Source organism: Squalius cephalus (assembly GCF_949319135.1).
Source record: "Squalius cephalus genome assembly, chromosome: 3".
Classification (NCBI taxonomy): domain Eukaryota; kingdom Metazoa; phylum Chordata; class Actinopteri; order Cypriniformes; family Leuciscidae; genus Squalius; species Squalius cephalus.
In genome coordinates, this window is record NC_137124.1 from 31,671,385 (window position 1) to 31,683,591 (window position 12,207).

General features: G+C 37.2%; 1 long non-coding RNA gene across 1 annotated transcript; it reads right to left on the reverse strand.

The window, feature by feature from the left end:
- Positions 1 to 3,327: 3,327 nt before the first annotated feature.
- On the reverse strand, positions 3,328 to 4,944 carry LOC307155174. Its single transcript, XR_013820470.1, has 4 exons — positions 4,865 to 4,944; positions 4,365 to 4,404; positions 3,795 to 3,869; positions 3,328 to 3,704 (listed from the first exon to the last, which is right to left on the reverse strand). It is a non-coding gene; the product is annotated as an uncharacterized lncRNA (long non-coding RNA).
- Positions 4,945 to 12,207: the final 7,263 nt, after the last annotated feature.

Below are 12,207 nucleotides of genomic sequence, written 5' to 3' on the forward strand. Positions count from 1 at the left end.
GCAAGGCAAATTTATTAAAATTAAAATTAAAACAGTTATAAAAGGAATTAGACCATGCAGTTATAAAAGGAATTTTAAAGAATAAAAAGATGATACATAGATAAACTTCACATCTGGTAAAACACTGGTGTATTCACAGCTGCTTATTTTACTGTGAGAATGTCCCATCTTGATTGTACTGTGTCTGTGGTGTTCATTCGGCACCCCTAAGTAATCTATTATACATCTCCAATAGACCAGATTTTTCCCTAAAATCGGACAGGAGGATCTCTAGAAAAGGAATCGATCCAATCCGCACCCCAAAGATTTGTTCTGAGGCTCTAGGACTGACTCCAGTCCACACCCCACAGAAGAGATTTGGTCCCTGACCTCGAGTTTCACATTAAACTCACTTCTCTACCACAGACTCAGGTCATCAACATGGTTTCATCTCTCAATTTCCCAATTAACTATTTAATTAAAGGAGGATGCAAAAATAAAATACAGTGTATTCAGTCAGACATACAGTGGCACAGTACTCATTCAGTAAATGCACGGCCAAACAGATGTGTTTTGAGTCTGGATTTGAATGTGATTACTGTAGGAGCACATCTGATCTGTTCTGGAAGCTGGTTCCAGCTGCGGCTGGCATAATAGCTAAAAACGGACTCACCATGCTTAGAGTGAACTCTTTGTCAATTCTAGCTGATGTGATCCTAATGATCTTGAGTGACCTGTTAGGTTTATATTCAGTGAGCATATCTGCAATGTATTGAGGTCATTGAGGCTATTGAGTGATTTAAATACCAGTAATAATACTTTAAAATCAATCCTAAATGTGACTGGGAGCCAATGTAAAGACCTGGGAATTGGTGTGATATGTTCATATTTTCTGGTTCTGCTCAGAATCCTGGTGGCAGCGTTCTGTATAAGCTGCAATTGTTTTATGGTCTTTTTGGGAAGGCCATTGAGAAGTCCATTACAATAATCTACCCTGCTGGTGATGAAAGCATGAACAATTTTCTCTAAGTCTTGTCTGGAAATAAAGCATCTAATTTTTGTAATATTTTTGAGATGATAGTATGCTGATTTAGTTATTGCTTTGACATGACTACTGAAGCTAAGGTCTGACTCCAGAATCACACTGAGATTCCTGACTTGATTTTTAGTTGTTTGACTAAGCGTTATACCTAGCGTCAAGGTATGTGTTCACCTTGAGAACTTCATCTTTGTTTCCAAACACAATGACTTCAGTTTTGTCTTTGTTTAACTGAAGAAAGTTTTGGCACATCCAACTGTTAACTTCATCAATGCATTGGCACAGGGAGTCAATGGGGCTGTAATCGTTAGGTGATAGGGCTAAGTAGATCTGTGTGTCATCTGCATAGCTGTGGTAAGCAATTTGGTTCTTTTTCATTATTTGGCTCAGTGGGAGCATGTACAGGTTGAACAGGAGTTGTGCAAGAATTGAGCCTTGAGGGACCCTGCATGTCATGGATGTCCACTCAGACTTATGGTCTTCATACTCACATAATAACCTCTCCCTCCTAAGTATGACTAGAACCATTTTAGGACTATCCCAGAAAGCCAGACCCAGTTTTCTATGGAGGCAAGATAGTCTCAAATATAATTCATGCAAAAAACATGATTCATACATGCTTAGACAATTTCACATGCATGAAACTAATTCACATACAAAAAAATAAAATACATAAATAATTCACGTGCGTGAAAAAAATATATATTCACAAAAAGCAAATCACATGCGCAAAATAAAATTATATATTTGTAAAATACATTTCACAAATGCAAAACACAATTGCACAACCATTCACAAAAACCTTTGAATGTTTCAAATGTACGAGTTTATCCTTGAATGTGAATGTGCAAATCGTTATTCACGTGTGAATCGCCTTGGATCTGTGTGTGTGTTTTTGAGACTTTCCTGGCAGCGCTCTCCTCCTACACAGAGCAGTCGTACTCTTTAGCCAATCAGATTTAAGCTTATCAATCGACCAATCAGTATCGGGTGAGGGCGGGCCTACCTTCATGTTACGTCATCAGCTTTCGACCAGTTCATGGCTAAGCAGAGGTACAGTATGTGCAGTTGATCGTTCATTTCTGTGTTAACTGAAATTAAAGAAGTTAGAGATCAGTTGAAGCAATAGTTTATGAACTATTAACTGATGTAAGCAAGTGCTGTGGTAATCAGATGTCCCTTATCGTGTAAAAAAGGAAGAAGAATGACGCTTATTTTGTTGTATTTTAGCTGTAGGTACAGACAGCTCTCACAGCTTTATCACAAATTCATCTTTATCACGATATCACACTGTAAAAATTAAAGGTGCCTGGAGGAACCTTTTGGGGTTCTTCACTTCGCCACACCGGCGGAACCGTCTGTAGATCCTCTAGGCACCCTTTAAAAAGGGGTGGTTCTCTGAGGAACCACACAGGTTTCCTGAGGAACTCTTATATGAAGCACTGTGTGGAACCACTGTGGGTGCCTCCAGGAACCAAATTTATATATATATATATATATATATATATTTTGTATTAAATTAATTTCATGTTGTTACTACGGTTACCATAAACTTCTATTATAATAAACAAACTGAACCAAATACAAAATAAGAATTGTTTATTACATATTTTAGATCCATTTTAATACATACACTTCAATGCACTTGGGGAAAAAAGCTAGTAATAGATTAATATCAATGAATACACACAAAAAAAATTGTATAATACATAAGTAACATGAATAATCAACCATGTGTATACAATAGGCTACACAAGAAAAGACATCTCAACAAAATGCATAGAAACCACATGTTCCATGTAATAAATCAATGTAAAAAAATAAAATTGACTAATTAAACATGTCCATCCTCACTTAATTTTAAAACGTGTTTCAGTTCGCTTAAGTCTGACGCTACTGTTTCCAAGTCCAAAAGCTCTCTCAGATGCCAAAAACAAACAACAGTGCTAATATGCACTCATTGTTCTGTAGCCTAATATTCCTGAAAATTATGATCCTAACATTTATATCTATTCCGAAATCTCAGATGGTTAGTTATTCAGCTATTTTGAATCATAAAATGTTGAAGTATGGGATGCCGTTAGACTGGAGACTGTAATGTAAACTATGGCTTTTGAAAAGCTTAAATGTGTGACTTGAATCAACAGTGTTCATAAATGGTTGTTGAGTATTCTCAATATCTAGAAACAAGATAAAGGAAGTAGAAGTAGAGGCTTCGACCCGGAAACAGTATTCCTTATGTCACAACAAGCAGAAAACATTTTCCATTTGAACAGAGTTAAGGTGCAGTAAAATTATCTGTTGTTCTGTGAATGTTCACTGGTGAATTTAGACATTTCAATAAGAATCCACACAATCAGCAATTTTGTGTGGTGGTTCATACATTACATTGCTACACTGCTGACAATGGTCAATGGACCTTTTTGCCTGTGTAATTCACGAAATTCACAAATGTGACGCACCTTTACTCACTGCAACATAAAATGCAATCAATTATAAAATCTTCACAAGGGACATGTGAGGTACTTAACGAGTTAGAAAAGTGAAAAGGTGCATCAGCTTCATTTTCTGTTTGTTTTTCCTCTTTTCTGGTGGATGGTCCAGGCACTTCAATGATTTTCAGGTCTACAGGAGGATTTTTATTCTTGTTAAAACTTCAAACTTGTATTTCAGTTTACCGAGATCCCTGCAAAGTATAAAATTTACTGTTAGTAATGTTATTAAAGTGATAGTTGTGAAATTTAAATAATTTCCTCAGCCTTGTGATGTTCCAAACCTGTTTGACTTTCTGTCTGTGGAACCCAAAAGCAGATCTCAGGCATAATGCAACCCCTGTCACCGTTCAATTTCACTGCATGAAACACAAGCAGAATTTTTTTTTTTGTAAATCATTCATTAAACCATTCTTATGTACACTTGTCTAGTTCAATTCAATGCAACAATTCATGTAAAAATGGTTAAGCTCCAAAAATGTCCCAGAAAAGATCCTAAAAATAATCAATGAATTCACAACTCATGTGTTATGGTTTGTGTTGTAAGTCTTATGAAGCCATTTAATAGCTTTTTCCTTTTTTTGTCAAAAGAGACCAAACTTGAAGTTATAATTCAGGGTTCAAATGTCTTATATTCAAATGCATATGATCAAGGTATAGCCTATAAAAAATGCATATCATTATTGGCTCCAAACCTGTGATATTACATTAATGTAACATGAATGAGATTTGAGAGCATGAGGGAAGAAGATTTTCAGAGAATAACTGATTAAAAAACAAGTACACAGTCAAACAATACAATTGCACACAGAGCTTATAGTAATAAAGTACTTGCATGTGGTGCAGGTACTTACTGTAATTCAATGTTGCCACTGAAACATTGTACTGGTTGTTCTGGGGAAACAAAATAACAAAGCTGATTATTCACAACATAATATTTATTGACCACTAAATGGATTCAAAATGGTATTTGAGAGAATGAGGGCACCTGTAGTAAGTAAAGTTAGGCTAAACAAAAACAGACCAAACTATATTAACCTGCTTTTGTTATTCATAACAAACGCCAATGACGAAATAAATTAGTTAGGCTATATCAGCAATTTGAAGACACAGTTGTACAGAATATGTTGAATTGAATGACTAACTTTAAATCAATCTAAGACAACAAGTCAATAATTTCCATTTGTTCATTAGATCAACGTAGATCATCGCGGCTAAAACCTTCATACCAGATACTGTACAATAAACGAGTGGTAAACACTGTAAAAACGTAGTAATGTATAATAAATTTAGTTTATATATGTGTGTTTGAATATATAGTGAGTATTTATATTTCTTTGGCGAGTTTACAAACCTTGTAACGGAGAGCCGAACAAACGGCGGAAGATGTGGCAGGCTTTGATGAGGAGAGCCGTTACTTTCAAACCCGATGACGTCGATCAGCTGAGCTTTGCTGCGCGTGAGCAGCGCGAGCATCACTGAAGCGACGACAGCAGACTAATAGCAGCAGTTTCGTGACTGAATAAACTCTTTATCCTCCTGGTTCTTCTTCTTCAAATAATAATTTATGAAGTAGTAAAAAATATTATTTTATTACTATTATTTATTCAATAATAATGAATGAATTTTTATTATTAATATTATTATTTTTTAGTGTTGTTGTTTAAGGTTTAAATTAATCAATAAAATAGGCCTATACTAAATAAATGTAAGCTACCCAGGTGAAAAAGACGTAGCTAGGCTACTGTTAAATGTATTAAAATGCATTAAAGTAGGTTATATTTGTATTGAAGGCCTACTAAAAACACACTCAAGTACATTTTTAATAGTAGCCTACGTATTTTTCTCCTGGGTATGTATACTGAATCAAACTTAAGTAATAATAGGATAATAATAATATCATTCTGGCCTCACTGAACCATTGGGTTCCTCCAGATGCTGGCTTTAACATAAGAGATCCTCCAGGAACCACTTAAATGTTAAAAGATCTTCCAATAACCCTTTTATCACATTTAAGTTCCTCTATTTCCCCCCAAAGCACTTCGAGGTCTCATAGTAATGAAAAGGTGACTCCAGAACCTCTGAACTAAATACAAAGTGCTTAAAGGATCCCATAAGTTCCAGCAAGAACCTCAAATATTGTCAATGCTCCTCCAGTAACCCTACTATAGGAGAAAGAGCTTTGAGGCACTTAAATTACAAATAAAATTTTAAGTTCCTTGAGTATCTGACAGGATATTTGAGGCTCCTTTAGTTTTTACAGTGTATAATCCAGCATGATAGGCTGGTTAGGAAAAAGGTGGAGACTGTTGCCCTTTAAGACCGTGCTTGAGAGACCGAGAGGTGTGTTGTTTGTGACTGCGTCAGTCACGTGGAAATCGACGTCCTGTAGAGCAGTGGTGCGCAGGCGTCTGAGAAGGAACACAGAGTGGCAGTGGCCGAATATTGTACAGCTGTTCGTAGACGAGCGAGTCAGCAAATGTTCGGAGACGAGTGCATCAGCGGGTGGTGAGCATGACGGCGACGCAGAGTAATCACATTCACAGCTGTTCGGAGACGAGTGAATCAGCGGGTGGTGAGACGGCGACGCAGAGTATTCACGCTGAAAATTGACTAGACTGGGTAGTGGGTAAGTGGGAATTGCTACTCGGTCATATTGTGAGTACAACCCCAGTAACTGATATTTGAAGATCGTCTAATGGATATTGTTGTGATCATTTTACATCTAATTCATAACTAGTAGAGACTAAGAACTAATTGCCAGTACACTAGCCATAGCTCTTGGTTTTTCTTTGTAGTGCTGTGATTTATTTGGGTTGTGGTGTTTATTGGTTGGTGTGGGTATTTGTGTGCACACGTGAGAGTGGTAGTAGGCTAACATTAGCTTTGTGCTTGCATTGGACTAGAGATACTGGCAGTTTGTTTCTTATTTTCCCTCCAGTAAACTACCGTACTGCCTGGATCTGTGGAGGCCTGCGTGCTGTGGGACCAACCAGGGCCGTTTGAAGGAATTTGGGGGCCCCAAGCAAAATGGACATGGAGGCCCCCCCCAATAAAAAACATAATATGTAACCATATTCCGTCCGTTCGAAAAAAACGTTGCACTAACTGTTTGTTACAAGCAGCATTTGCCGTCAGGCAGGTAGCTAACAAACATATTTTTTCTAGCCTACCTGCTGCAAAATTACACCATTTGTACAAGACAAGTGGAGCTATTTTATCCAGTGTAATTTATCACTTACCACTAGGGGTGTAACAAAATTCACGGTTCGGTTCAATACGATACACTTGTGTTACGGTTTGGTACGTTTTCGATACAGCAAAAAGAAAGAAATGCCAGAGAAATTTCCTTGATTTATTTATTTTTCTTCTTTTTTTAATTAAAACTAACATCATAAAATATGATTTTTTTTTTTTACTTTGAGCAATTCTGGAGCTATAATTGACTCTTCTTAGGAGCATATAAAACAAAACAGCTCCTTGGAAAAAATGAAATGTAATATTGTAGTAGTTATAAACAAATGTTTATTTTAGTTCAGATTAACATTTGAGGGCATTTGTTACAACCCCTTGGCTCAAGGAGCAATAACATGAATGGGGAGGCCAAACACAATCAAATTTGGAACATTTAATATTTAATCAAGAAAACAGACATAACTACATTTAAAGTAAAAGAAAAAAAAATCTACAAACACAAAAACAACCACATCAAGCCTTGGACTGGAGAGAGTAAAAAGTCAGCATGTCCACCAAGCAGCGAGACCAGCAGAGACCAAGCCCAATTGTTTCCACTCCTTCCGAGGGTGAGAAAGCCAGCATCTTATAAACAGCATGTTAATCAACCAATTCTCCACACCTGCGACACATCAATTAACCTGAAGACACAAAAGTGTTACCCAGAGACACCTACTGGACAAAACAAAGCACCACAGACCCTTGGATCGTCACACCTCCCTCCCAAAGACAGAGGCCCTTATAAAAAGGTACTCTGTAAACATAATACATGAAACAACACATACAAAAAACATAATACATCACAGGATAAGAATTTTACCAGGCTTAAAATTTAAACAAAACTATTGGATCCACTTACCCTCTCTCATTCACCACCTACCCTTTATCAACTCCACCTCACAATGCTCTCAGGCGCCTTGAGAACATAAATGAGGTGAAATAAAAGACAAGAACCAACAAAATTGTAATAGGTTACTCGTTCAGTGGAGCTCATGACAAGGTATCCACCATAAGATTATCTTTCTTCAATAATGCAGCTCCAGCACCCAGCCCACTCACGTCTACCTTTAAAAGGAAAGGACGGTCCCAACAAGGTGCTATTAATACGGGAGCAAAACTCAGCAACAGTTTGGCATTATCAAAAGCATGTTGACAAATTGAGGACCATTCATATTTCCGTTTACCTTTTAACAAATCTGTTAAAGGAGCAACCACTGTTGAGAAATTTTCACAGAATTTCAGATAGTACCCAATCATTCCTAAAATCTCATCAACTCTTTCTTCGTAGAAGGAACTGGGAACTTATCAATGGCATGGACTTTTGCCCGGACAGGACAGACTTTACCTTGTCCTACCACATTTCCCAAATAGACCACAGTGGCACGTGCAAATTCACATTTCACTAAATTTACAGTCAACTTTGCGATCTCAAGACGAGTAAATAAAGTGCACAATTTTCAAAGATGTTCCTCCTCCTGAGCTAATTTCACCTCTTCCATTTTTTGTTGCATTCTACAAGTTTCAAATTTGCGTTCTTGTTCTCGCTCTTTGCTTTTCAATTTCTGTAACACAAATTCTGTCCAATTCACGTTCTTTATTTTGTATACTAAGGATTTCTAACTTTTGTTCATAGGTTAACCTGTTAGGATCTAACAACGCGTGAGGTGTTGAAGTACCTTCAGGTGTCACCTCTTCATCAGACGGTGTCTCTGAAGTCAAAACTAACATCTCTCTTAATTTCTCCTCTACAGCCCCTCGCAGAGGTTTTACCTTAGTACTTTTTGTTGAAGCCAATTCAAACTCGAAATGTTCAGCTACTTTAAATAATTGCTTCTTTGAAAGACACTTTAATTCACCCATCATAGGAGCAACAATAAAATCCTGTAACAAATCCATTTTAATTTTACTTTGTTACTAAAAGAACGTTTGAACAACAAAGTATGTAATACTCACCAAAGCCAACAGTTCACACTTCAACTGCCAGAAAAATGTGTTAAAGCCACCCCGTATCTAAAGAATATACATACACAACTAATTATACTCAACCCTGGGGCCCGTTCTTCGTACGTTGCTTATTACATCCGAGATCAAATGACACATCCAAGATGATATCATCGTGCTAATCATGATCTGGCTAATTTGGTTCTTCGAACACACCTGCCGGATATGATTAGTATAGCTGGATTGAGTTATCTGAGATAATTGCACGTTCATGCTAAGTTTAAAAGGGGATATGTATCGATAGTAGAAACATTGATCAGCAACGCTGCTATTGGCTGCTCAGCGTGGCCAAAGAGCGCGCTCAGTTTTTCTCCTCAGCAGAGCAAGAACTAATAGTCGAAGTTTATTCGGAATTTTAATGTTTAATCAAAACGCCAGGGAACACCTCAAAGTCTGCAAAAGCCAGGAGAGAGGGCTGGCAAAAAGTGGCAGACAATTTAAATCCGTTAGAAGTGGCCATGTTAGATGTTTTTATCACTTATTAGCCTATATTTTTGTATTTTAATAATTGTATAATTACTTTGTTCATTGTAATGTCAGTCACCACACTAGAACATGGGAACAAATAAAAGTGAAGTACAAAAATATTCTACATAATGGTAATTTTTAGTTATATTATAGTCTCTTTTATAAAAGGCACTGTTAAATAAATGGTTGTCTGTTTATAAAAGCAACCAAGAAAAAGGCTGAGAAAAAAATAGAAAAGATCTTAGTCTACACTGTAAAATAATTTTTGCTGCGTTAAATTAAGGCTGTAGTCATTTCAACTGTTAAATCTTGAGTAATGATGAATTGCTTTGACTTGTGAAAGTGAAAACTGATAAACTTATGTTAATGTAAAAATATTTTGCCATGAGTTATTGATCACATTTTTCCCCAGTGTAGTTCATTGTAATGACATTGTGTTTTCCTCTTTTGTGCACTTTTACATAATACACCAACACTTGTATCTGTTCCCAAGAAAGTGGTGGCTGAAATATGTGCAGTAAGTGGACATTTTATAACTTTCCAAAGGAAAGAAAGTATAAGACTTTGTAATGTCCATTTGTTTCCATTGCACTGGACAGTGAATAAACCCTCTCAGATAACTGTCATATGGAGGAACTAGCCTACCTGCAAGTGCATAAATAACTTTACTTTATACTTGTATGCTTTATGGCTGCAATATAAGTTGCAGGATTCCACATCTACAGAAAGGCCTACAGAAGAGTCTGCACACACAGAGGACACATAGGCCTACAGGTGGGCAGTGTATAGCCAACTTTTCCTTTTTATTTGTTGCATGAGGCATGTCTAATATCTCTTGTTGCAGGCACTTGACCACTGGCTTTTCTTTACAAAGAACAATTGAAATAAAACTCAAGGAACTAAGCATATTTGTCTTTTATTAAACATTTAATGAAAAGTGTTTTTTTTTTTGGCAATGTTGTGTAATATGGCACATGCAACAATGTCACAGGCCCTGTCAGGTGTGCAACCCTCAGACTTTCAGACACTGACATCTTCCCTTTAGTTAGCCAAAGTTCATTTCATTGTGTGCCTTTGTCCTGGTGCTGCATTGTAACTGGTTTGGGTCAGGGAATGGGGTCATAACCTGTCTGCAGGCAGGAACATGTCATAATCACCTATGAAAAAATGCAGTTCTGTTAGGATCAGCATAAGTGTATGTAATACAGTTTGATATTAATTGTGGAACTTTTCTTACCACTTTCAAATAATGTGCATAAATGTGAATCTCTGAAAATTCTTAAGTCATGCACAGATCCTGGCCATTTTGCTTTCACATTTGTGATATGGAAGATTTTAGTCAACTGCCTTTTTTTTATTTGATATAATATTACTAATCTGGAATATTAAGAATCACAATAGTAACTGGGCTGCACATTTACATTGTGAATCCCCTTTCTGTTCACATAATCCCCTTCATTGAGGCCTTGATGGCAGTCTATGGTAGCCTATAGGCCTAGTCTATGGTACCAATCACGTTAGTGAAGCCTGAGTGACATATCTGTAATCGGCATGGTCATGATTGTATGATCTTCATAAAAAATTATGATAGCCTAAAAAAACAAACAAACAAACAAACAAAAAAAACACTGCTTTACAACATTGGGTCTTAAGTGGCTTGGAAATGCCACAAAAAAAAAAGAAAAAAAAAGCTAAAACTGTCTTTTATACATAAAAGCGACAAAAAAACGACAATCTCACGAATCACGAGAAAAAATATATATCTCAGAAAGAAAGTGCACTATCGCGCTGCGCTGGACTTCCCGTATCAGCTCCGTTTATGAAGCCGGGATCTAATCCTGTTAACATAAAATAAGCCTGCTCCCGATCCCGAGCAGGTTTAAGTTTGCACACATGTTGCTATGACAGCAAGTCCAGGATGAGCGTCGAAGAACCAAACAATCCAAGATCATGCCAAATCGCCAACAATCAAATCCAGCTAAGTGAGTTAGCGACGTACGAAGAACGGACCCCTGGTCTTCAGCACGCCCACATGCAGCTCAACTGCTAACCAGTCTACCCGCGTCCGACGCACCAAAAACAACAAACTAAAATAAACTAAAATAACAAAAAGCGTTAAGCGCTCTTCAGCCTAACACGGGGTTATTTTTGGCTTATGCAGTCTAAACCGCAACATCTAAGCAATTTAGTAGCCTGGGTTTCCCCATACTGCCTTGCTCGCAGCGCGATTTTATTCACGCTGCTAGGCAGTCTGGACACCATGGACCAAATTTTCCCCTGAAAAAGGGAACCAATCACAGAACGGGGAGGGAGCAGCAAGACGATGACGACACCGAAGCAGTTTGTTTATATCTATGGATCCAACATGGCATCAGACTCGACGTTACATTCTACCCTCGTGTTTATCTTGCACAAACGGTAATATTCGCTAAACGCCATCGTGTACAAATAAATCTTTGACCCATCGTCTTTTTCCTCGTCGAATTTCTGTCACTCTACATACGTCATCTGGTATAATTGAAGCGATTGGCTATGAGCTACATACAGGCGCATTTGATAGACATTCATAGCGCCCAATAAACGGCTCTGGGCATTCGTAAACCACGCCTCAAATACGAGAAAATGAACACGTGGTTCCCAGACCAAGTCTCAAATGAGACTTGGTCTGACGTTAGCCAGGCTAGCAATTTAGTGCAACTATTGGACAATTCTCTCTCCAGTCCAAAACCACTAATCAAAACAAAAATACTTTTATATGGCACTCCCCAAAACTTACTTTACCCAACCAATAATTTTACCTAAAGGATAAACCAAACTGTAATTCTAAAGAATTACCCAAATCACAATTCTAATTAAAGAATTATCCAAATTCTAATTCTAATTAAAGAATCATCCAAATCACAACTCTAATTTAAGAATTGTCCAAATCATAATTCTAATTAAAGAATCATCCAAATCACAATTCTAAATAAAGAATTGTCCAAAACATAATTC